The following is a 26042-nucleotide window of genomic DNA, read 5'->3' on the forward strand; positions in this document are numbered from 1 at the left end:
CCTTATAATATATAGACATTAAGGATATACTTTCCTACGAAGAAGTCCCAGTTGAGATCCTTGATCGTCAGATTCATTGTTTAAGGAATAAAGAATTTCCCTTGGTTAAAGTTCTTTAGTGAAATTAGTCTGTTGAGGGAGCTACTTGGAAAGCAGAAGAAAATATGCGAACCAAGTACCCTCACCTTCTCTCTGCAAACCCAGATTCATCTTGAGGTAAAAATCTTCCTTCGATTAAATCTTTTCCATCCCTAGTTTTAGCTATGTATCCAATCTCATGTCAATGCATTCATACATAAAATTAGTTTAGTTTATGTATCATGTTTCAGACTCAGTTATGTAATTAGGTTTCAAGTCCTGTACGATATATGTTTCCTTAGTGGTCTCAGTCAAAGCAGACTCATTTGAGTATGAATCTTCCCAAGGGGGAGATATTGTAACACCTCGTATCTTTTCCGGTCTCTGTGTAGCATAATACTTATGATCCTTAGTCATACGCTAGTGTACGAGTCATATAAACCCATCTATGTGGACATTAGTATTGATCCCTTGAGTTTTTATCTAGGATATGAGAGAGAAGTATTTAGTCATATACAAGGGTATGACTCATATAAAGAGAAGTCACTTCAATAACAATGTTGGTTTCCAAGTAGTCCGTTCATCTTATGAGTGACTTTACAAATCGTATAGGCATCTTACGAGTTTGAAGTCTGACTTGTATCCAGATCGGTACATTTCTTATGAAATCTACCTAGCTTACGAGTGAATAGTCTAGTTGTACCATTACATACCAGTCGTAAGATAGACTCGTACAAACTAGCAATGCAATTTTTTGCATGTTTTCTCATGGGCTTTTATGTCTTTCCCCACTTACTAAAAAGCCAAACCCATGTCATTTTTACTTCACAAGGGGTGGTATACAAGGCCCCAAATCCCCAATTTACATCATTAAACATCAATTTACTAAATAAAATAAAGAGAAAGCAGTTTCTTCATCTACCCTAAGCAGCTAGGATTTCCAAAGGTCAAGAACAACTTCAAAAAAATTTTACCAAACATTTTGCTTCAAGTATATGGGATGTACATCCATGGATTCCTTTAACCCATGGAGCCGAAAAACCCTCTTTTGGTCTAGTTTATGAGTTTACATGTGTTCAAGATGAAATAAATCTATAAATCTCTTGTCAATTCAATGTCAAGTCATGGTTACAAGTGTTTTCTAGTGTAATGAGTCACATTATGTTTTAAGTGTTTCAAATCCCATGTCATGTTCTATTGATTTCAGAATAAATCTCTAAATTATGAATTTAGCCATGTAATCATGTTTTTTTTCATGTTTAAGACATTCCCATGTTCAAGATTATGATTCTTACATTTTTGATGAAATGTCCATGCTTTTCCTCTATGAACCATGATTATATACTACAGAATTTCCAATTTGATATCATATTTTTATAATCATTCAGTGCTGGCGAGTTATGAAAACCCGATACCAATATGTTATACATGATTTTAGATTTTCAAATAATAATTGAGTGAAACCATGAGTATTGTTATTTACTTAGATATTTATGATCATGATGAGCACTATCAGTTATTAGAAATAATGTTCAGTTAAACTTAGTTCAATTCAGTGCCAGTGTTCATTCAGTTGAGAGTGAGATTTAGCATCGAATGAACCCAAGGATGAGGGATTACCTGCCAGTAGAGGGTGTGACCTTTAGTAGCAGTCCCTGAGTTCCATAACTACATGGCCAGTGTTGGTTTGAGATGTCCACCTGCTAATCGAGGGTCAACATATCTCATGAGGGCACCTTCCAGTAGAGGGTGACTCGTCATTCCTTTGGGACAACAGACCAATGGATCCACATAGTTAGTGTTAGTACCCGTGGAACAATATAGATACCCTTCTAACTGGGGTTATAGGTTGGACCCCAATTACCTTAGATTGGGGCATGTCAGTTATATGATACCTCCTACAGTGTCAGTATAGTAATCAGTGTACTTCAGTTCAGGTTTGCTTGACCAAGTATAGATTTTCAGTTATATAGCTTTCAGTCTTCCAGATTTCAGATTATCTCAAAACCATATTTATGCTTGGTCTTGCATTCTTAGTTATTACATGTTCATGAATTTATTCTCAAATACCTCAAGTATTTCAGCCAACCCTTATCTGGTATACCACATACATTCAAAGTACTGACCGCATGTTTTTCTCTATGCCATGTTGTCTTATAACATAAGTTCAGACATATAGTTTCCTAACCTCTCTTAGATAGCTCGGCGTTACTCAGTAGCAATAGTGGAGAGTCTTCATCCACTAAGGACATGATTTTTTTTTATCTTAATTACACTAGTGCTTTCTTATGTTCAGTTAGTTGCAGTTAGTTGGGGTTTATCCCATCAACTCCTCAAGACGTTTAGAGGAATTCAGACAATCAGTTAGAGAGTCAGACAGTCATTTCAGTATTAATAGTTATCTAAGACAGATAGTTTGGTTACTAGTATTTTATCAGATATTTCAGTCTTGTTTTGCTTCATATTCTAGTATTCAGTTTTATAGTACCTTATCAGTGTATCTAAGACAGTTGTTATTTTCGACTTAAAATTTTGGAAGCACTATCTTTATAGGGTTCATCCTTATATGTTCATTGACCATAAGAGTTTACAATACGTGTTCACGTATAAATATCTAAATCATCATAATAGAAGGTGGCTTGAGTTGTTAATAGATTATGATATCAGTGCGTTATATCATCTGCACAAGGCTAATATAGTGGCAGATACCCTTAACAGTTTTTCTATAGGTAGTGTTTCTCATGTTGAGGAGGATAAGAATAAGTTAGTTAGTGAAGTTCATCAGCTTGATAGATTGGATGTTAGGTTGGTTGATTAAGCTAAAGGTCATGTAGGGTTCAGAATGGGTCAAAATCTTCATTTGATGGCTGAAGTGAAACAAAAACAGGACAACAATTTTCTCTCAAGGGGGAGATGATATGCTTCATTATCAGGGAAGGTTATGTGTTATGCGTGTTGATGGCTTGAGACAGTGGATACTTACAGAAGCGCATAGCGCGCATTACTCTATTCACCCAAGAGCCATTAAGATGTATGGTAATTTGCAGGAAATCTATTGGTGAAGTGGTATGGATAAGGATATTTAGGATTTGTATCTAAGTGTTCAAATGGTTCACAGTTCAATGTTGAGGACCAAATACTAGTGATACATTAAAGGAGTTTACCATCCCGACTTGGAAGTAAGTAGTGGTGAACATGTATTTTATGATAGGGTTACCTCATACGCACTGTCGGTATGATTTAATATGGGTCTTTTTAGTTAGAATGACTAAATTAGCTTATTTCTTGTCAGTTCATTCTTCATACTCAGTTGAGGATTATGCTAGGCTTTACCTTAAGGAGTTGGTCAAATTGTATGGGGGTCCCATTGCCTATCATTTTAGATAGAGGTACTCATTTTACCTCTCGTTTTTTGGAAGGCTTTTCAATAAGTTATTGGTACCCAAGTTTATCTCATTATAGATTTTCATCCTCAGGTAGATGGTCAGGAAGAGAGGACCATTCATACCTTATAGGGTATGTTGAAGGCAAGTTCTATTAACTTTAAAGATAGTTTGTATGACCACTTACCTTTGATTGAGTTTTCCTACAACAACAGCAATTTCTTCAGTATTTAGATGGATCTATTTAAGGCTCTCTATGGGAGGAGATGTTGAACTGCTATTTGTTGGGTTGAGGTAGGTGAAGCTACTTTGATAGGGCCAAATTTAGTGTTTGTGGCAATAAAGAAAGTTTAGTTAATTCTGGTGAGGCTGAAGACAGTCCAAAGCCATGCAGGTATGAGGATAAGAGATCTTAAGTTTGAGGTTGGTGATTTGATCTATTAAGAGATTTTTCCTATGAAGGGAGTAAAGAGATTTGGCAAGAAGGGGAAACTCAGTCTTTGCTACGTTGGCCCGTATAAAATCTTGAGTTATTTTGGGAAAGTAGCTTATGAGATAGAGTTGCCTACAGATTTGGCATCAGTACATCCAGTATTTCATGTTTCCTTGTTAATGAAATGTGTTAGTGTTTCAGATATAGTTATTCCTTATAATATATAGACATTAAGGATATACTTTCCTACGAAGAAGTCCCAGTTGAGATCCTTGATCGTCAGATTCATTGTCTAAGGAATAAAGAATTTCCGTTGGTTAAAGTTCTTTAGCGAAATTAGTCTGTTGAGGGAGCTACTTGGGAAGCAGAAGAAAATAAGCGAACCAAGTACCCTCACCTTCTCTCTGCAAACCCAGATTCATCTTGAGGTAACAATCTTCCTTCGATTAAATCTTTTCCATCCCTAGTTTTAGCTATGTATCCAATCTCATGTCAATGCATTCATACATAAAATTAGTTTAGCTTATGTATCATGTTTCAGACTCAGTTATGTAATCAGCTTTCAAGTCCTGCATGATATATGTTTCCTTAGTGGTCTCAGTCTAAGCAGTCTCATTTGAGTATAAATCTTCCCAAGGGGGAGATATTGCAATACCTCATATCTTTTCCGGTCTCTGTGTAGCATAAGACTTATAATCCTCAGTCATACACTAGTGTACGAGTCATATAAACCCATCTATGTGGACATTAGTATTGATCCCCTGAGTTTTTATCCAGGATATGAGAGCGAGGTATTTAGTCATATACAAGGGTATGACTCATATAAAGAGAAGTCGTTTCAATAACAATGTTGGTTTCCAAGTAGTCCGTTCATCTTATGAGTGACTTTACAAATCGTATAGGCATCTTATGAGTTTGAAGTCTGACTTGTATCCAGATCGGTACATTTCTTATGAAATCTACCTAGCTTACGAGTCAATAGTCTAGTTGTACCATTGTATACCAGTCGTAAGATAGACTCGTACCAACTAGGAATGCAATTTTTTGCATGTTTTCACATGGACTTTTATGTCTTTCCCCACTCCCTAAAAAGCCAAACCCATGTCATTTTTACTTCACAAGGGGTGGTATACAAGGCCCCAAATCCCCAATTTACATCATTAAACATCAATTTACTAAATAAAATAAAGAGAAAGTAGTTTCTTCATCTACCCTAAGCAGCTAGGATTTCCAAAGGTCAAGAACAACTTCAAAAAAATTTTACCAAACCTTTTGCTTCAGGTATATGGGATGTACATCCATGGATTCCTTTCACCCATGGAGCCGAAAAACCCTCTTTTGGTCTAGTTTATGAGTTTACATGTGTTCAAGATGAAATAAGTCTATGAATCTCTTGTCAATTCAATTTCAAGTCATGGTTACAAGTGTTTTCTAGTGTAATGAGTCACATCATGTTTTAAGTGTTTCAAATCCCATGTCATGTTCTATTGATTTCAGAATAAATCTCTAAATTATGAATTTAGCCATGTAATCATGTTTTTTTTCATGTTTAAGACATTCCCATGTTCAAGATTATGATTCTTACATGTTTGATGAAATGTCCATGCTTTTCCTCTTTGAACCATGATTATATACTACAGAATATCCAATTTGATATCGTATTTTTATAATCATTCAGTGCTGGCGAGTTATGAATTCCCGATACCAATATGTTATACGTGATTTTAGATTTTCAAATAATGATTGAGTGAAACCATGAGTATTGTTATTTACTTAGATATTTATGATCATGATGAGCACTATCAGTTATTAGAAATAATGTTCAGTTAAACTTAGTTCAATTCAGTGCCAGTGTTCGTTCAGTTGAGAGTGAGATTTAGCATCAAGCGAACCTAGGGATGAGGGATTACCTGCCACTAGAGGGTGTGACCTTTAGTAGCAGTCCCTGAGTTCCATAACTACATGGCCAGTGTTGGTTTGAGATGTCCACCTGCAAATCGAGGGTCAACATATCTCATGAGGGCACCTTCCAGTAGAGGGTGACTCGTCATTCTTTTGGGACAGCAGACCAGTGGATCCACACAGCTTGTGTTAGTACCCGTGGAACAATATAGATACCCTTCCAACTGGGGTTATAGGTTGGACCCCAATTACCTTAGATTGGGGCATGTCAGTTATATGATACCTGCCACAGTCTCAGTATAGTAATCAGTGTACTTCAGTTCAGGTTTACTTGACCAAGTGTGTACATTTTCAGTTATATAGCTTTCAGTCTTCCAGATTTCAGATTATCTCAAAACCATATTTATGCTTGGTCTTGCATTCTTAGTTATTACATGTTCATGAATTTATGCTCAGATACCTCAAGTATTTCAGCCAACCCTTATTTGGTATACCACATACATTCAAAGTACTGACCGCATGTTTTTCTCTAAGCCATGTTGTCTTATAATATAAGTCCAGACATATAGTTTCCTGACCGCTCTTAGATAGCTCGGCGTTACTCAGTAGCAGTAGTAGAGAGTCTTCATCCACTAAGGACATGATTTGTTTTTATCTTAATTACACTAGTGCTTTCTTATGTTCAGTCAGTTGGAGTTAGTTGGGGTTTATCCCATCAACTCCTCAAGACGTTTAGAGGAATTCAGATAATTAGTTAGAGAGTCAGACAGTCATTTTAGTATTAACAGTTATCTAAGACAGATAGTTTGGTTACTAGTATTTTATCAGATATTTCAGTCTTGTTTTGCTTCATATTCTAGTATTCAGTTTTATAGTACCTTATAAGTGTATCTTCTGCTCATGTATTAGATTATAGCATTACTCACTTCTCACAGTAGGTACCAGTTCACGAGTTAGCTTGTGGTCACTTGTGATCGTAAGAACTATTTCGCGACTAGGGGATTGCCTCGGGTCGGGACAAAGGCGATAACTATCCAAAATATAATATGTATCCAGATACATGGTCATATATACCCCCATGCTGGTAAATATGATTTCCAGTGTTGGTTTTTCTGGTACTTGATAATGCTTAATTCACTCCCATTATTTAACGGTGAGGCGGTCGTTGTCAAGTAACCTAATTTGAATTGGGGTCAAATCTAAAAAAGTGAATTATAGACTACAAAACCTATGGATGCTCAAATTACTACATGTTTACCAGGAATGATAATAAACAAGACAGAAATATTAAAATAGGGGGATTTTGACTGTGAGGTGATTTGTGAACAAACAAAGCACGGATGCAATACATTTTATTTTAAGATCAAGAATAGAGAGGGTCTTAGGATCATGTCTACCTAAAGGTAAAGTGTGTGGGTTAGTTACTGTTTTGCATGAGTTTTAGTTATTGATTAAAGGATAGGTTAGGTCGATGTCACTGTAGTCAATATTTCAATTAAACTACAACAATTTAACCTATTGGCTCTTACGAGCATCTAACAAGTGTACAATTTATAATCACCCAAAACCTCAATCAAACATCCCTATTTCTAGGATGATGATCTTAACATGGCTTACCCTCCAATCACACTTATTTCTAAGATTGCAAAAGGTATCAAACCATAGACTTAATTGTCTACCATTGCCTTATCCCTTAAAACACTCTTTCGAGGATTTATGGGTTACCTAATGTTCATCTTCATCCAACTTTCAAGGATGATAAAGGGTTTCTGGAGTTTGGGGTTTTCACCCATCAAACCTATTTTGAGATTTGGGGTTTTCACCCATAAAATTCCAACTAGTAAGCTCAAGCAATGGTGGAATCTATACTCAACAACTAAAGTCGTGCAACAAACACAACACCCACACACAATTACACTTTCGTTTAACATTATCCCAAGACTAAATTACTCAGCTACTCATGAAGAAAATAAAGAGAAATATACCATGGGTATTTCCCAAAACATCTATTCTTTACAAAACCACTAAAAAATTAACCCTCCAAGAGTAGTTACACACTATCTCAATGAGGGTTTCCTTCTTTCAAATCCAAAAATAGTTATGACTTAAGCAATACCAAAAGAAAAAAGGTTTTTTGCTTATATATGGCTTGGTATTCTTCTAAGTACTTTTATAGATCTGTCCCTAGGCATATTTCATTGAACCGCGATCGCTCATGAATGTCCATAACTGCATTCACGCGATGGCAGTTATGTGCTGCGATTGCATTGTGTTGATCATCTTCACAGACCGCGACCCTAGATTGAGAACCGCGGTCATAGTAAATGAGGCTGATGTTGTCCAGGTCTTCAGCTGCACTCTTCTTTGCTCCCTTTTTAATCATTTTTAGCCACAATCCATATCTTTTGATCTCATCAATTCTATGCATGCAAAGAGTGGGTATTAGTGTATTTTATCACCAATAAGTATCATTCATTTATTTTAAACAAGGTAATGTGCACAAATATTTAGTGAGAATGAGTGGGAAAATCACCCCTCATCAATACCCCCAACTTAATACCTTGTTTGTCCTCAAGCAACACTATCTGTATTATGAGACGACGCATATGTATGCCCTCATTCTATCACTCAATGATCTTGATGACTCAAACTTGATTTCTTCTGCCAAAAACTTTTCACACATGGGCAAATTGGCTTTTAACAACTTCCCTCATCATAAGATGAAATAGCGAAGGATGAAATAGACTTTGTGGAGAAATCATGTAACAACAACTAACACTCTAGAAATTACTCACATGTTCACACAATCATACAATACTTCTATTTATCTCATTATGCTGAATATGACAAAATCACCCACCCTAACTAGTTCACATGACTCCTCACAAGAAAGGAAAAATTCACACACCTTGTTACCATGAATGCTACAAGGAATTTTAAGTGCAAACACTCACTCTCTCAAGAAATTCTCCATGCTGACAAGTACTATGCCATAGGCTTGTCCATATTTTCAATCATTACTACAATGACCACACTTGGTTGGGAATCACAAATGGTTTTTTGTACTTGTAATGCAGGTTTAGGGTTAGGGTAGGATATCATTTGAGAATAACATGGCTACACCCCTCTTGAACATTCACATCACACTTTTTCAATCTTTCTTTTTAGCTAAGGGCCACTTTTCTTTAATTTCTTTCTTTTCCTACACCTAATAATAGCTTCCTTTGTGCACTACTATTCTTTCATTTCTTTTTTTTGAAACTTAGGCATACTTCATTCCTTTGATAGAATCATTACTTTTCTATTTATTTATTTTCGCGGCTCATGAGGCATTTAACTAACAACTTTGTGAACTTACACTTTCTTCCATTAACCTTTACCACACCCAACTTAGGATTTTAGCCTCAATTTACATTTTTAAGTTCAAGGAGGGTTTGGTTCACTAGAAAGATAAAAAAGATGGGTCATGGGTTGTAATGAGTTTGCCAAAGAAAGTTCTAAAGGCTCAAAGGGGGCACTAAGGATAATTATGCATAGGTGGGATTTTTAGGCTAGATTGGGCTTCAAAAATCACAAGATAGCCTATGATCATTTTACCAACAAAGCGCAATAAAAGTTTAGATTTGAAAGACTAATGGGGCAAGTTCTAGATGGTACAAGTACACATGAGATGAAGATAATTAACCTGACACACATGGCATGCGAATGTTGTCAGGGGGTTCAATTGTTCTACCCGCTCGATACAAAGATGAAGTATTCACTATTTATCTAAAGTCAACTTTAAGAGTCATAAAAAGAGGGAAAAATTTTATCACAGAGTTGCTCACGTCTATGCCTTCTAATTTTGCAAATATTTCAGATGGAGGGGGTTGTTTACTTTTGTATTCGCACCATACATAATTTGATAATCATGGAAACCACCCAAGATATCGTCTAATATTGCAAATCATAGAACAAGTGATCCACCATATGGTTACTCAGACTTCACCAATGGATAATAATGCAACCCCAGTTTAGCAATGCTATAGGTACTTAGACTTCCCTTGCATTCTATGGCCTCGGTGCCATGGGTACACAGAATTCCCCTGCACCCATGGTTATAAATCCAATCAAAGAGGAATTAAAATAAAGTAACAAACCAAGAACAAAATAGCTAATCCATGCAAATGTAGGAACCATCAATGTGCCCGATTATTACAACCTAAATTAAATTAAAGATAAAATTTATCTAAAAGAGCAAAAAAGTATGCAGAAATATCAATAATACAGGTCTAAATTAAATGAATAAGAACAAGGAGATGCTCCAAACTGAAAAAATAGCAGTGTCCCCACTGCAGAAATAATTAATGGTAAAAGAGATAAGGGTGCTCCCTGAAACTGCATCAAGGGTTACAATCACTGTTGGACTCTACATCACTACCCTCTACCTTAAGATTGGATCACTTGGCTGGGTATTCATCGTCACTGTCCACCCAGGAAGAAGGAAGTGTATCTCGGGACCTTAGAACCATCCATAGGCCCTTCACACTCTTCCATATCCTGAGAAAGAATTTTTCCCTCTTTTTCTACCTTGTAACCATTTTTTCATCCATGATTTAGAGGTCTCGATGTGACTCCATCAAAGAGGAGTAGGCCTTTTCAAGATTATTGCTTCTTTTGGTCTTTCTTGTATTTCTCATAATCGATACATGACACATAAGAATGATGAGCGGTGGAAGAATCTCCCAATCCTTGGGGAAAACTAGACACAAGCTTTTTGATGGTTGCAATATTTACTCAAATATCCTTAAGAGCTCCTGCGGTGGTTGGCTTATGAGACTGAGGCTCACTACATGTCCGCTTTTCTAAGTCGATCTTTCTTTTCATTCTTTTTCCAGGTAAGCCTCACCTCTAATCATTAAGGGGTAAATGGGGGTATTAGGGCGCACCCATGTATCACTAGCATACTCTTCCACCCTTACTCTTTTGCAAAGCTCTATAATTAAGGAGTGAAAGAATAAATGTGTACTACCTTGGTCCTTGAAATGATCTATCTCATTAACCATGAGTTGAACAATATCTACAGGGATGCTATCTAGAATACATGTATATATTCTACCACGCAATTTAGGGACTAGTGTCTTATGGGTGCAAGGAGAAACTCGGCTACAGATGATGTACAACCATATTCGGGCCTTGGAAGTGAAGTCATTCATGGAAATATTACTTTTAGTATTGGTCCATGAGACTTCCATTGCGGGGCTTAGTCGTGCCACCTAACTCCTAGATTTACACCCCTTTGCTTAGAATTCACACATGTCAGTATGCTTGAGTCCATAAACATCATTGATTTCTTTAGCCCCAACTTTCACCGGCTTTCCCCAAATCTTAATAGTCACATTGAGTGGGTCCGTAAAAGAGACTTCACTGATATTTGGAAAAAATTCATGATCCCATTGCTCATTTGCAATGCATGGATCTGGGGTGAAGCACCGCCACCCTATGGCTTCAAGTTTGTCCGGAAGTTTTGGTAGTTTCTCTGGCATATTTTTCAAGAAAATTCTTCACTTTGGAAGTAACTTTGTCCTCAAAAGATCCCTGCTGTAATAAGTGTGTCACTTGGGTGACATGAATCGGATGTGACCATACTTATCCATGATGTTATCCTAAAATCACTAAGCCCACATTATATATTTTTATGACATTTTAACTATGCAAACTGTGCTATATTGATCACTAGAGTTAATTGGACTAGGTGCTTGGTGTTGCTTGATTAAAAAGTGAAAATGCAGGATTTTTTCCTTGGCAGGAAAGTACTCTCAGTTACCGTGATTGTGAGTCAGGACCACGTTCACATTTCCACGATTGTGGTATATGACCGCTGTCATAATACCTGAGGGTGGTTCCATTTTTAGCTTTTTGTTCTTTGATTTCTTCTAATTTTAGGCTAACAACATGTTCTACAATATGGATACATGAAAAAGTCATTTGAACAATGCTAAAAGGTGGATGGATGTTCTCTTTAGAAAATAAACATCATTAGCGAAAGTTCAATTGGGTAAATCATCAAAGGCTTGGTGTGCACAACTCATTTTTCTTCATTTTCCAAACATCCTTAGGTACTCAAGACTTCCCACTTGTATGAACACCTTGTTCAAGCAGTCAACATCACACCAATACCAAGTAAGACAATATGGAAAGCATAACAATAAAAACTTTATGCCCTCTCTAAATTATGCATTCTAGGGATTATTGTTATAAATAAAAGAACAGATTTATTACACTTACTGGAGTTGTAATGAAGGAATTATGCAAGGATTTTATTTGAAAGCTCACAAACTTGGCAAGAAATCAGCCCAAATTATAGAGTACAATCTTGAAACGGAGTGTGAGGGAAATAAGGGAAACTAGGGGTTAAATGGAAGATGTGGCCACAACCGTGGTCAAGGGAGTGAGATTCCAAACTCCTGTGTGACCGCAATCACCCTTTGGGACAACGATCGTGGTAAGTGAGAGCGATTTTGCTCTCTTATTTTTCCCTGTTCTGCATTTTACTTAATTTTAACACATTTCTCCCCTGTTCAGCTTATCCAATGCACTCCATAGTGCCGCAAATGTATGGGTTATTAATATGGAAAAGATAACATCTACCCTACAAAACATAACAAAAAAGAATACGATCTAGTCTCGTGGAATTTGTGGGTTTCCTCCCACCTAGCGCCTTAGTTATCATCATGGTACGAAGTCTTTCTTCCTTTAATCACAAGGTGGTTCTTCGAACTCCTCTTTACTCATCTTCTCATTTTCAAGATCCACCACGGATACGACTTGTAACTTCGGGATTTGCTTCTTTGACATGCAAATTTTAAAAGAGACCTCATCCTCTTACACTCTGAATTTTATCTCCCCCAGCTCTAGATAAACAATGGCTCTCCCAGTGGCAAAGAAAGGACGACCAAAAATGATAGGCACCTCTTGGTCTATTTCACAATCCATTACCATAAAATCTGTTTGGAGAATGAACTTGTCCACTTTCACAAAGACGTCAAACAATATACCCACCTGCCTTTTTATAGACCGGTCCACAATCAAGAGTCACATAAAGGTTGGCATTGAGTTACCCAAACCAATTTTCTTGTATATGACAAAAGGTATTAGGTTGATGCTTGTACTAAGGTCACATAGAGCTTTTGCAAATTCATGAATCCCAATTGTTTAAGGAATAGTGAATGCTTCTGGGTCATCTTTCTTTTCCACAACCTTGCTATCCATGATATGGCTATACCCATTAGTGACCTCAATAGTATCAACTTCAATAAGTTTCTTCTTAGACATCAACTTATTCACCAACTTAGCGTATCCTGGGATCTCTTGGATAGCTTCAAGAAATGGGATATGTATCTATAGGTGTCTAAGCTTTTCCATGAACTTCCTCAATTTGTCAACTTTATTTTTTATGCAATCATTGAGAGAATGGGGGAGGAACTTGGATGGTTGGCCTTGCATCACCTTGTGGCTTCTTAACTTTTACCACTTCTTCATAGCTTTCCTCGATCTCTTTCTCATCATTTGCTTCTTTTCTTTGGGGCATCACTTCCTTTGCTTTACCCTTGAGTAAATTCTCACTCAAGTATCCTCTTGATGGCTCATCAAGTACCTTCCCAGTCCTTTTGACAATTGCTATAACTTGGGCATTACTATTTGGATTAGCAATCGTGTCACTAGGGAGTCCATCTCTAGGCCTATTATTTAGTTATATGGAAATTTTCCCGATTTGGGTCTCTAATTGCTTGATAAAGGTGGAGTGAGACACCACTATTTGATAGAGTTTGGAAAAATTTCCCTTCAATTCGCATACCATTTTGTTTGTACCCACCACTCTACTCAAGATCATTTCCAACACATCCTCAGTCTTGAATTTTTCTGGGTCGACGATATTTTACTATTTGGTTTTGGGTTGATCATGATAAGGAACATAACGGTCATAGTCACATTCATCGAACCTTGATTACCACCTTGCCTTTCATAGGCGGGGCGGGAACCCCCTGAGTAGTTAGCCAAATAGTAGATTTCCTTAGTCAACTTTTTTGCCTCTTCATCATCTTCACAAGATTTTGATGCAACTGCATTGACCGCTTTCGCGGGTGCTCCTACAACAAGCTTAGTCAAGAGTTTGAGTTGGGTCATCATTTTCTACATGTTCTCTTACTTTTCTTCATGTCGCTTTCTTTGTTCATTATCGATCATGGAAGAAGTAGAAGGAATCTTGAGAGCTTCTGTTTCTCGGTTATGCCGACCCCAATTTTGTTTTGATACTTCTCCGATCAATAGAAAGTTTGTATGGTGGTGCAACTTTACGAGAGAACTACCCACCGCATTATCTATGTTTTTTTCAATGGATCAAGGGAACAATAGAAGATCTCTAAAAGCATTTTGTCTGGGACTTCATGATTTGGTTATTGAGCAATCTTACCATTAAACCACTCCCAAGCTTTAAACAACATTTCTTCATTCATTTACTGAAAATTAACAGTCTCATCCATCTTTTGAAGCATTTTTATGGAGGGAAATATCTATCAAGAAACACCTTAGTAAGCTCGTCCCAAGATATAATTGAGCCGGGTGGAAATGAACGGAGCCATGAAACTGCCTCACCTGTTAATGAGAACGGGAAAAGGCAAAGCTGAATAGACTCTTGAATAATGTGAGATATATTGAACGGTGCACATACTTCCACGAAATTCTTCAAATGGACATTTGGGTCCTCAAAGGCTTGACCTCTGTACAATCCTTTCATTTGCAATATATGAAGCATGATGCTAGTCACATGGAAGACTTCCTTCCCATTAGTTGGTGGGATGTGGATTGTGTTTCTTTTCCCCGCTTCATTTAGTGGGTCCTCATCGCCTTGAGGGAAATCAAAGGGGCCCATATTTCTTGTGCTATCACTCATTGTTCTGTTAACACTCCGATCACCTAAAACAAGAATTAAAAATAACAAATAAAGTAAATGATATCACTTCGGGTATTCCCGAGTAAGAATCGCATCGCACAAGTGAAATCTATATTTCACTCCTAGACAACGGTTATATTTTGATAAGGCTCAACTCACTCCCATAATTTAAGGGTGAGCCGGTCATTGTCAAGTAACCTAATTTGAATTGGGGTCGAATCTCAATGAGTGAATTATAGACTTCAAACTCTATGGATGCTCAAATTACTACATGTTTACCCAGAGTGATAATAAACAAGACATGTAAAATAAAATAGGGGGATTTTGACTTGTAGGTGATTTGTCAACAAACAAAGCACGGATGCAATTCGTTTGATTTTAAAATCAAGAATCGAGAGGGTCTTGGGTTCATGTTTAACTAAAGGTAAAGTGTGTGGGTTAATGAAGGTTTGGCATGGGTTTTAGTTGTTGATCAAAGTATAAGCTAGGTTGAAAGTCATTGTAGTCAATGTTTAAATTAAACTACAGTAATTTTACCCATTGGCTTTTTCGAGTACCTAACAAGTGTGCAATTCATAATCACCCAAAACCTCAATCGAACATCCCTTTTTCTAGGATGATGTTCTTGACATGAATTACACTCCAATCACACTTAATTCTAAGATTGTAAAAGGTAGCAAACCATAGACTTAATTGTCTACCATTTCCTTGTCCCTGATAACCCTCATTCGAGGATGCTATGGGTTACTTAATGTTCACCTTTATCTTTATTTTGATGATGATAAAGGCTTTCTAGAGTTTGGATTTTTCACCTATCGAACCTATTTGGATATTTAGGGTCTTCACCCATCAAATTCCAACTAGTAAGCTCAAGCAATGGTCAAATCCATACTCAACTACTAAAGTCATGCAGACACAACAACACACACACACAATTAAACTTTTGTTTAATATAATCCCAAGACTAAATTACTTAGCTACTCATGAAGAAAATAAAGATAAATATACCTTGGGGATTTCAATAAACATCCACTCTTCACAAAATCATTAAGAAGTTAAGCTTCCAAGAGTAGTTACACACTTGCCCAATTACGGATTCCTTCTTTCAAATCCAAAAATAGTTATGAGGTAAGTAATAACCAAAGAAGAAAGGGTTTTTACTTATATATGGTTTGGGATTCTTCTAAGTACTTTTACAGATTTGCCCCTAGGTATATTCCCACTAAACCGCAATCGCACGTGATTGTCTGCGTCCGCATCTACGCGATCGCATTGTGTTGACCATCTTGACTGACCGCAACCGCTGATTGAGGACCACGGTCGTGGTAACTGAGGCTAATATAGTCCCAGGTCTTCAGCTGCACTCTTCTTTGCTCCTTTTTTTAATCATTTTTATCCCCAATCTACATCTTTTGATCTCCTCAACTCTATGCCTGCAAAGAGCGGATATTAGTGCATTTTATCACCAATATGTCCCATTCATTTATTTAAAACAAGGTAATGTGCACAAATGTTTAGTGATAATGAGCGGAATAATCACCCCTCATCAGTACTATACCTTAACAGTGAGCTACATAACTCCTTTTACACCCAAAGTAATAAGCTACTACATGGTGATAAATTTTCTATCATGCATGCTTCTCTGATTTTGCAACTACATTATACAAAAGTAGCCTAGACGAGTATTACACTGTATAAACACATCCATCCTAGGTTCAAGTTTAATCTATGGCTAGCAGTGAATAAAATATTAGCAACAGTTGATAGAAAATTGGGATCCAAGTACCAACAAAATGTACTTTTTGCAATCAAACTCTGGACACATTTGAACATCTCTTCTTTGAATGCAATTATAGTAAGCAGTTGTGGAGTACCTTGGTAAAATGGCTAGGATTTAACATATGTACAATGCCCTGGACTCAACAATTGGACTAGATCCGCAAGTTATCCAAGAAAAAGACTAGACATGCTGAAATAGCTTGCTCTACTTTTGCAATAAATTTGTATTATGTCTGGAAAGACAAGAACATGATGAGGTTTCAGAAGGGTCGACTCAACCAGCCAAGAATATACAAGGAGATTGTAATGCATAGGCACATTCAAGGAAGGAATACAGTTGTGTGGTAAATCACTTAGAGGATGTTGAATCATTTCCCATACCTAGAGGAACCACTGTAATATCTCTTGAGTATTTGAATAGATTTGAGTAGATTTAGAAAGTCTAGTTAGCATAAAATATAAAGCTAGACTAGCTCGAGGATAGGTGATAAGTGGTAGATAGATAGCTTCTACTCAGGTATGTAATGACAATTTTGATTAATAATGAAGTTATTACTAAAAAAACTAGAAATGCATGTAAGTAAAGGAAATGACTAGGAAGGTCATTAAATATGCTTCTAGTATACTCAGAGGGTTAACTTTTGGGACACATCTTTTTATCAAGTTATCCGCAAAGAGTTGGAATAAAAAATAGTTTGCATATAAACCCAACCATTAACCAAGGAGTATTTATCAAGCCATTTTCTAATATGGTATCTTCATACCAATATGCTTGCAAGCTAATTTGATTAGTCCATATAGCTAGTCCATATAACCATTAGACTCCCAAGTTCCATTTAAAATCCAAAACCATGGCCACCAAATACAATCAAAACCATTTTTATTCATCTATCTTTAATACAATGCATTGCTCTCAAAGATAAGTTAAATTATACAAATATCCATATTTCAAATATTAAGTTTGCAAGGAGGGTTGAGGTTAATCCCATTACTAAGCCAAAAATCCATTAATTTAGGGAAACCCATGTCACCCATTCCAATCATTATAACAATGCATCAATTCATTTCAAAAAACCATAAATTAAAGCATGAATAATACATTTAAAACATGAGAAAGTAATTCAAGTAATAATAATAAAAAGCCCTCTACCCAATTTCAAACTCATCAATTAAAACACATGAATATTGATTAAATAATTTTCATAATTTAAAATTCAAGTTATGGAATAAGAAACATGTCTATAGTATAGAAGAAATTGAAGAGAAATCAAAGTTTGGAGCTTGAATAATAAATACTCTATAAAACCCTTGATATTTCTTAGGTTGGAAGTTAAAGAAGAAAAGAATGAAGTTTGATCATTCAAAACCGAAGGAAAAGGGTCAAATTGATGTTATAGAGTCATTTAAGGGGTAAAAGGACTAAAATCCCCTCACCCCAAGTGAAAAACAAATTGGATGAAAAATACATAGCGGTTTTGTGGCTCGCTTCTATCACGGAGCATGGCCTCCGTGCCACACCCTTATCACAGAGGCTAAGAGGCATGGCATGCCACTATTGTAGAGGCTTATTGCCTCGGAGTCTGAAAATGGCCCCAAAACCCTTTTAAAAATTCCAAAACTTTTTCAAAACATGCTTTTAACATCCCTAACAATAATTCAACTAAAAAATTTATATTACACATGTAGGAGGATCAAAAATAAATTCATTGAAATGTTATGGGGTCTTACATTATCCCCTCTTTTAGATCATTCATCCTCGAATGAGGAGTTTGGAAATTTATAGCACGATAATAGCATGAGTGCAGTAGAATCCAAAGTCAAATTTGAAATATGAAAGAGAGAAATAAAACTCATACCTTAAGCCCTTTCATCCGATGTTGGAAACAAGAACGTCTATTTAGCTTTCTTATCTTCTTCCACTCCCCATGTAGCTTCTTCAAACTTTTCATTTCTCCAAAGAACCTTCACTAAAGCTACATCTTTTGTCCTCAATCTATGAATTTTCCTATAAAATATCTCAACCAACGCTTTCTCATAATAAAGAAAATCTATCTCACCAACATCCTCAATAGGCACTATTAAAAAAGGATCACCCACACACTTTTTTAGCATAGACACATGGAAAACACGATGGAAAGAAGCCCAAATTTGTTGGAAAATCTAAATCATAAGGAACATTCGTAATTCTCCTTGAAATATATATAGATAAATGTAATGGGGATTACTCTTCCCCTTCATCCCAAATCTTATGAATCCCTTCATAGGAGAATCCTTCAATAACACCCAATCATTAACCTCAAACTCCAACTCCCTTCGCCTCAAATCCGTATAAGACTTTTGGCAACTATGAGCAGTCTTAAGTCTTTCTCTAATCACTTTCACCTTCTCCATGGCTTGGTCAACCATATCAGGGCCAAACAACCTAGTCTCACATACCTCAAACCACTCAATAGAAGACCTACACATTCTACCATAAAGAGTTTCAATAGGAGACATCTTAATAATAGAATAATAAGTTTTGTTATAAGAAAACTCAATAAGAGGCAAATTGTCAACCCAACTACCCTTGATCTCAATCACGCAGGCCCTTAACATATCCTCCAAAGTTTGAATAGTGCGCTCTGCTTGTCCAACTCTTTGAGGATGGAAAGCAGTACAAATGTTCACCTAAGTACCCAAACCTTTCTAAAAAAATGCCAGAAGTGAGAAGAAAATTGTGTACCTCGGTCTTAAGTGATGGACGCCAGCTCCCCATGAAACTTAATTATCTCCTGAATGAAGAAATTAGCATAATCCTCTCCTAAGTAGTTAGTCCTAACAGGCAAGAAGTGAGCAGACTTAGTCATCCTATCCATAATGACTCAAATAGAATGATAATGATTCTGAGGTCACGAAAGACCCAAAATAAAATCCATATTGATTATCTCCAACTTCTACATAGGCAACTCTATCTATTGAGACATTCCACCAGGCCTTAAATGCTTAACCTTGACTTGCTGACCAACCATACACTTAGCAACAAAATTTGTCACATCCCTTTTATATTATTCCACCATTAGATTTTCTTCAAGTCATGATATATGTTGGTTAAACCCAGATGAATTGTATATCTAGACTCATGAGCTTTGGTAAAAATCCTTTCCCTATCCTATCAATATTGGGAATACACAACCTTCCTTGATACCTCATAATGCCATCATCCCCAATCTTAAATGTCATAACCTTTTGTTGACCAACTTCATCCTTAATCTGTATAAGTATGGAATCTAAGAGCATCAACGACAACATTAGCTTTACCTTGATGGTAGTGTAGACTCATGTCGTAATCCTTAAGTAGTTTAAGCTACCACATCTACCTGAGGTTCAATTCTTTTTGTATAAATATATACAGGAAGCTCATACGGTCTGAATATATATCCACATACACCTCATACAGATAATGGTGCCAGATCTTCAAGGAAAAGACCACAGTCGGTAACTCTAGATCGTGAGTCAGGTAATTTCTCTCATCCACCTTAAGTTACCTGGAAGCATAGGCTACAACCTTACCATGCTGCATCAAAACAAAACTCAGTCCTACGTAGGATGCATCACAGTGCACAGCAAACCCTCCAGTACCTTTGGGTAGGGTTAAAACTGGCACAAAAGTTAACTTATCTTTCAGTTTCTCAAAACTACCCTCACATAAGCATCCGATAATAAAAACATAACATTTTTGTTGAGTCAACCTTGTTAGAGGAGCAGCAATAACTTAAAATCTCTCCATAAACCTCCTATAATACCCTCCAAGCACAAGAAACTCCTAATGTCGGTTGGAGTCTTGAGTCTAGACTATTTCTAAACCACCTCAATTTTTTGTGGATTAACCTTGATCCCGTCAATAGAAACAACATGCCAAAGAAAAGCCACAACACTTAGCCAAATTAACACTTAGAAAATTTTGCATATAATTTCTTGTCCTTAAGTGTTTGAAACATCATTCAAAGGTGACTGGTATGATCCTCCTCACTTTTAGAGTACACCAAGATAACGTTAATGAAGACTATAAAAAACAAATCCAGAACATGCATGAAAACCCAATTCATAAGATTTATAAAAGCAATCGAAGCATTTGTCAACCCAAATGACATAATTAGAAACTTATAGTGACCATATCAAGTTCTGAAAGCAGTCTTTGGAATATCAACTTCTATAATTTTTAGTTGATGGTAGCCCTAACAAAAATCAATCTTAGAGAAACATCTAGCACCCTAAAGTTGGTTGAATAGGTCATCAATACCAGGGAGAGGATACTTATTTTTCACTGTAACTTAATACAATTTATAATAGTCTATACATATTTGAAAAGACCCATTTTTCTTTTGTATGACAAGTACAAGAGCACCCCACGCCAAATCACTAGGACGAATACAACCCTTATCAAGAAAATCATTTAACTACTCCTTTAATTCATTTAGTTCAGTCTGATACAACCTATAAAGAGAAATGGAAATATAATGAGTATCCTGTAAAAGATTAATCCCAAAGTGTTTCTCTATATTGGGAAGAATTCTAGGAAGATCATCAAAATAAACTTTAGGAAATTTATTAACCACAAGGACAGATTTCAGAGAGGGAGTCTTAAAATTTGAATCCTTACTATGAACTAAGTGACGCATACACCTCTTCTTAATTATTTTTCAGTCTCTAAGATAGGAAATAAACCTCCTTTTTGACTAGAGAGTTCCCCTCCCATTCTACTATTGGTTTATTTGGGAAATGAAAATTGAAGTTTAGGGTCCTATAATCCCAAGAAGCATAGCACGAATGGAGCCAATCCATCCCTAATATTATATTACAATCTACCATATCAAGCTCTATCAAATCCATTAACATCTCTCTATTAAGAATGGATACCATACAACCCCTATAGATTTTATAGCCACTATAGACTCACCTATAGAAGTAGAAATAGAAAAAGGGTCGAAAATACTTTCAGGACAAAAACTAAAATACACAACCACATTCAGGGTCATATAAGATATTGTAGAAATCAGATCAAGAAAGCAATAAACATCACGGGAAAAGACCTGTAACATAACAGTAATAACATTTGGGGATACCTTAGATTCCTGATGAGTAGAAAATGCATATAGACAATTTCGACCATTGTTAGTACCCGAAATGGAGCCCTTAGGTGCAGAAGCTAAAAAATGGCTACCGAGACCTTATTAGATCAATAGAAACTTCAGCTATAGGACAATTTTGCTATAGGTAACCAGACTAACCAGAATTTAAACACTAGTTCCTCTCCTTCTTACAATATCCATAGGGAAGCTATCCATAAAATCTACAAGGAGAATAAGGTGGGGCTTATCTTGTAACCTAAGATTGCGCACCCTATGCCTTAGGACTACTACTATCCTAGAAACAATGATCACCTGAAGGGTGGGTATATGGAGCACTAGCTGTTGAATATGAGTTTCCCCAATTTTTTTACTTGGTCCACTGCCTACCATCTTTCCCACTGTTATGTTGATTTATACCCTGCTCTACAGACCTAAACTTCTTGTTTTGCCTTTATCCCATCTCTTACTGCTTCTTTTCCTTATCCTCTACTTGTTGCATATAAACCACCAGCTTTTATATGTCCATATCATTATTCAGCATCACAACCTTACACTCTAACACCAAATCATGGGATAAACTAGAAGCAAGCTTCCTCATTCTATTCATCATATTAGACACCAACTCCAAAGCATAACGGGACAAATACTAAAACATTAGAGCACACCCTTTAACACCTATCTTACCACCTTTAAGTTCACAAACTTTATCCTAGGTTTTTCTCAACTCCTAAGGAAAGAAGTGATCAAGAAAATCACCTAAAAAGTCATCCCACATTGCCAGCTCAGTATCATCATCCCTCATTATATCCCACTCCTCATACCACTGGTAAGCTAAATCTTTCAACTAATAGGTAGCAACCTCTACATTGTCTGAATTTATAGCATGCAAACTCTGAAAAAATCTTTTTTATCTCATTAATAAACATGTGAGGATCCTCTCAACCTCAGGGCCTATAATGGTTGGGGTATTTAACCTTATAAACTGGTAGGCCCATATGGCCTTGGATGAATTATAAAGAGAACCAACATGACTAGATCGATCAGACTGTGATTCCATCAACTAAGAAAGCATATGAATAGACTAGCAAAACTCCATATTAGAAATGTCTTCCTGAGGTGACTGAGCATAAGTATCACAAGCCCGAAAAACTCAAAGAAGACTAATAGGGATCGGTGGAACCCTACGTAGAGCGGTGTAGTAAGGAGTAGGGACCCTAGGCTGAGCTTACACTCTATAAACAAGGTGAGTTCCCTCCACATTTTCTTCAGGTGGGGGAGAGCTTCCAGCAGAGTTTCTACGACCATCAGATCTTTAGGTAGGTATGATTTGAAATGTGAGTATTCCAAGATATAGAGAAGTTTTCATAACAACTAGACTCTATAGCCTGAAATAGAATACAAGAAAGAGAAACATTCCTAAACACCTTGTAGCCTCCCTTTATAAGTGTGGTGTGCTACATGCCCATAAAAGAGACTCTAGTAAACATAAATTTCTAGACACCCATCAACCTGAAATTGTGTTCTTATACCAAGCTTGTCATGACCCAAACCCAGGCCTGGCCATGACAGAAAATCTAAAACCCACCATAGGCAGGAGACAACCCCCTTTGCCTTACCTCAAGGGAACATATAAATAGTGGAACCCAAAAAATGATAATAAAAAGGATAGATAGCCGAAATAAATGTCCTACGACTCAAATAACCAACCAACCCAATAATTGTCCATAAAAGCCTCTAATTTAAGAATAACAAACTAAGTTCGGACATGCCCCCAACAATAACAAAGAATCCGAAAGTACTGAGATAGTAAAGAACCCAATGAAATGACTGGGCCTTCCACAAGATAAAGCCTCTCTACTTTATAGCAGATCAACAAACGTACCATACCCCCTAACACTGTACAAGGGTAACAAAAAAGCCCTCAAAACCTATATCATAAAATGATATAGCACCCGGGAATGGTTAGTGGGAAAATAACTAGCATGAAACCTAGGGGAAAGGGAGAAAATAATACCATTACCAATAACTAGTCAAACTACATGCACAAAATTTATATATATACATATATAGGATGTCGGTATAGGGAAAAAGGTCATGAACATGAGAGTTTAAAACATTAGCCTAAATTGTGAAGGTCGCTCCATCCTAAGGCACCCACGGGCTCTATGGGTCCAGCTCTCCGTACTGGTCAACCCCAGTGCATGCTAGTCGTATGAACCAAGAAAAGGGTAAAGACACCAAGGGGATAGCCATCCAAACTATAGTTTGTGTCAAGACACATGTTTATATAGACCTCTATGCTGGTAAATATGGTTTCCCGTGTTGGTCAACCTGGGACTACACCTTAACAGTGGATACACAACTCCTTTTAGGCCCTAATTAAAATAATTGGCACATAAACCCAACAATTAATCAAGGAGTCTTGATTAAGGCATTTTCCAACATTGTATTGTCATACTAATATGCTTGCAAGCTAATTCAATTATGTCAAACTAGTCCATATAACCATTAGACTCCCAAGTTTCTTTTAAAACCCAAAACTATGGCCACCAATGGCGTTCAAAAACTATTTTTATCTATTTATCATTTAATGCAATGCAATGTTCTCACATATAAGTTAAATTATGCAGATATCATATTTCAAAAATTAAGTTTGCAAGGTGGGTTGACGTTAATGACATTACAAAGCCAAAAATCCATCAATTTTGAGAAACCCTTGTCACCTGTTCAAATCATTATGATAATGCACCAATTTAGTCCCAAAAATAATTATTTAAAGCATGAATAATCCATTTAAAAAATAAAAAAATAATTAAATTAATAACAATTAAAACCCCTCAACCCAATTTGAAACCCATCAATTAAAACACATGAATATTGATTAAATAGTTGCCATAATGTAAAATTCAAGTTGAGGAATGTGAAAAATGCCTGAAATATTGAAAACATTGAAGACAAATTGAAGTTTAGGGCTTGAATGAAGAATTCTCTATAAAACCCTTCAGCATTCTTGAGTTGGGATTTAAAGAAGAAATGAATGAAGCTTGATGATTGAAAACTGAAGAAAAAGGGTCAATTTGATGTTATAAAATTTGTTTAAGGGGTAAAAGAACCAAAATCCCCTCACACCAAGTGACAAAAAACAAAAACTACATGAAAAAATACATAGCGGTGTGGTATGCTACTATCGCGGAGCTTAGCCTCCGGACCACGCCCTTATCACAAAGGCTAAGTGGTGTTGTACGCCACTATTGTGGAGGCTTACTGCCTCGGGGTCACAAAATGGCCCCAAACACCTTCCAAAAATTTTAAAACTTTTTCAAAACATCTTTTTAACACCTCTAACCACAATTCAAGTCAAAAAATTATATTACGTAAGCAGGAGGGTCAAAACTAAATTCATTGAAATTTTATGGGCCTTACAAATTAAGTCATGATAAAAAATAAAAAAAATAGTGAAAGTAAGACAAATATTGCATTTGACATTTAAAAAATTAAAATAAGTTAGAACTAATTATTTAAATAAAAAAAAAAAGAAATATCTAGAATTGTACCTTAAAAAATAGAAGAAAAAAAGAGAAAGCCGAAGAAATTTTGCAACTAAAATTTAAAAATCTGAAATAGGTCCAAATTGAGTTTTCTTTTTAGATGTATCTAGAATTACACCTTAATAAAAAAAAGAGCGAGAAAAACGTGCATTTGAAACTAACAAAAGCTAAGACATTTCAAAACTATGCTATTTTGTTAAGAAATTTCTAGAATCACTCCTTAATCATAATTATTATAATTAACTTCTTACTTATCTCGTGTTTTATATTAATAGCTTACTCATCATATTGCAAGTTTTGATACGTTATACTTCGATAGTCATTTTTTCATATCCTCACAAATTCATTTCGCAACTTTTCAAAGAAAAATTACAAATAATACTGCAGCCATCATCAAATAGAATATCCGTCAAAACATCACTTATAGGCTTTTAGGTGCCGTCTGTGATATTAACATCAACTACAATAGAAGCAACAAGAGAACGTGTAGGTGAATCAATGACCTTGTTATGATTTTATGCCATTCATTGACAATTACCCCTTCCACCACCATCGACAACAACTGCAAGAGATGGTGCAGGTAACTCAAGACCTCATTACGATCATATGTTATATTGTAAATCAACGACAACAACTTCAAGGAGAAATGGTACATATGACTCAATCCCTCATCATGATCATATATTATGTAGTCTCAATCAATGGCAGCAGCAGGTACAACAACTTCCCTTTGGACAAATATCATATATTAACAATTAATCATATCTAGGGGTATAACGACCTCCTTATTGTCATATGTCATATGGTATAGTGATTCATGTTGTTGACCACATTCTTATCACTCTTCATAATCATACAGTTTTTCCCACTATTTTAACC

This window comes from Capsicum annuum, chromosome 1 (genome assembly GCF_002878395.1).
Source record: "Capsicum annuum cultivar UCD-10X-F1 chromosome 1, UCD10Xv1.1, whole genome shotgun sequence".
In the NCBI taxonomy this organism is placed as follows: Eukaryota; Viridiplantae; Streptophyta; class Magnoliopsida; order Solanales; family Solanaceae; genus Capsicum; species Capsicum annuum.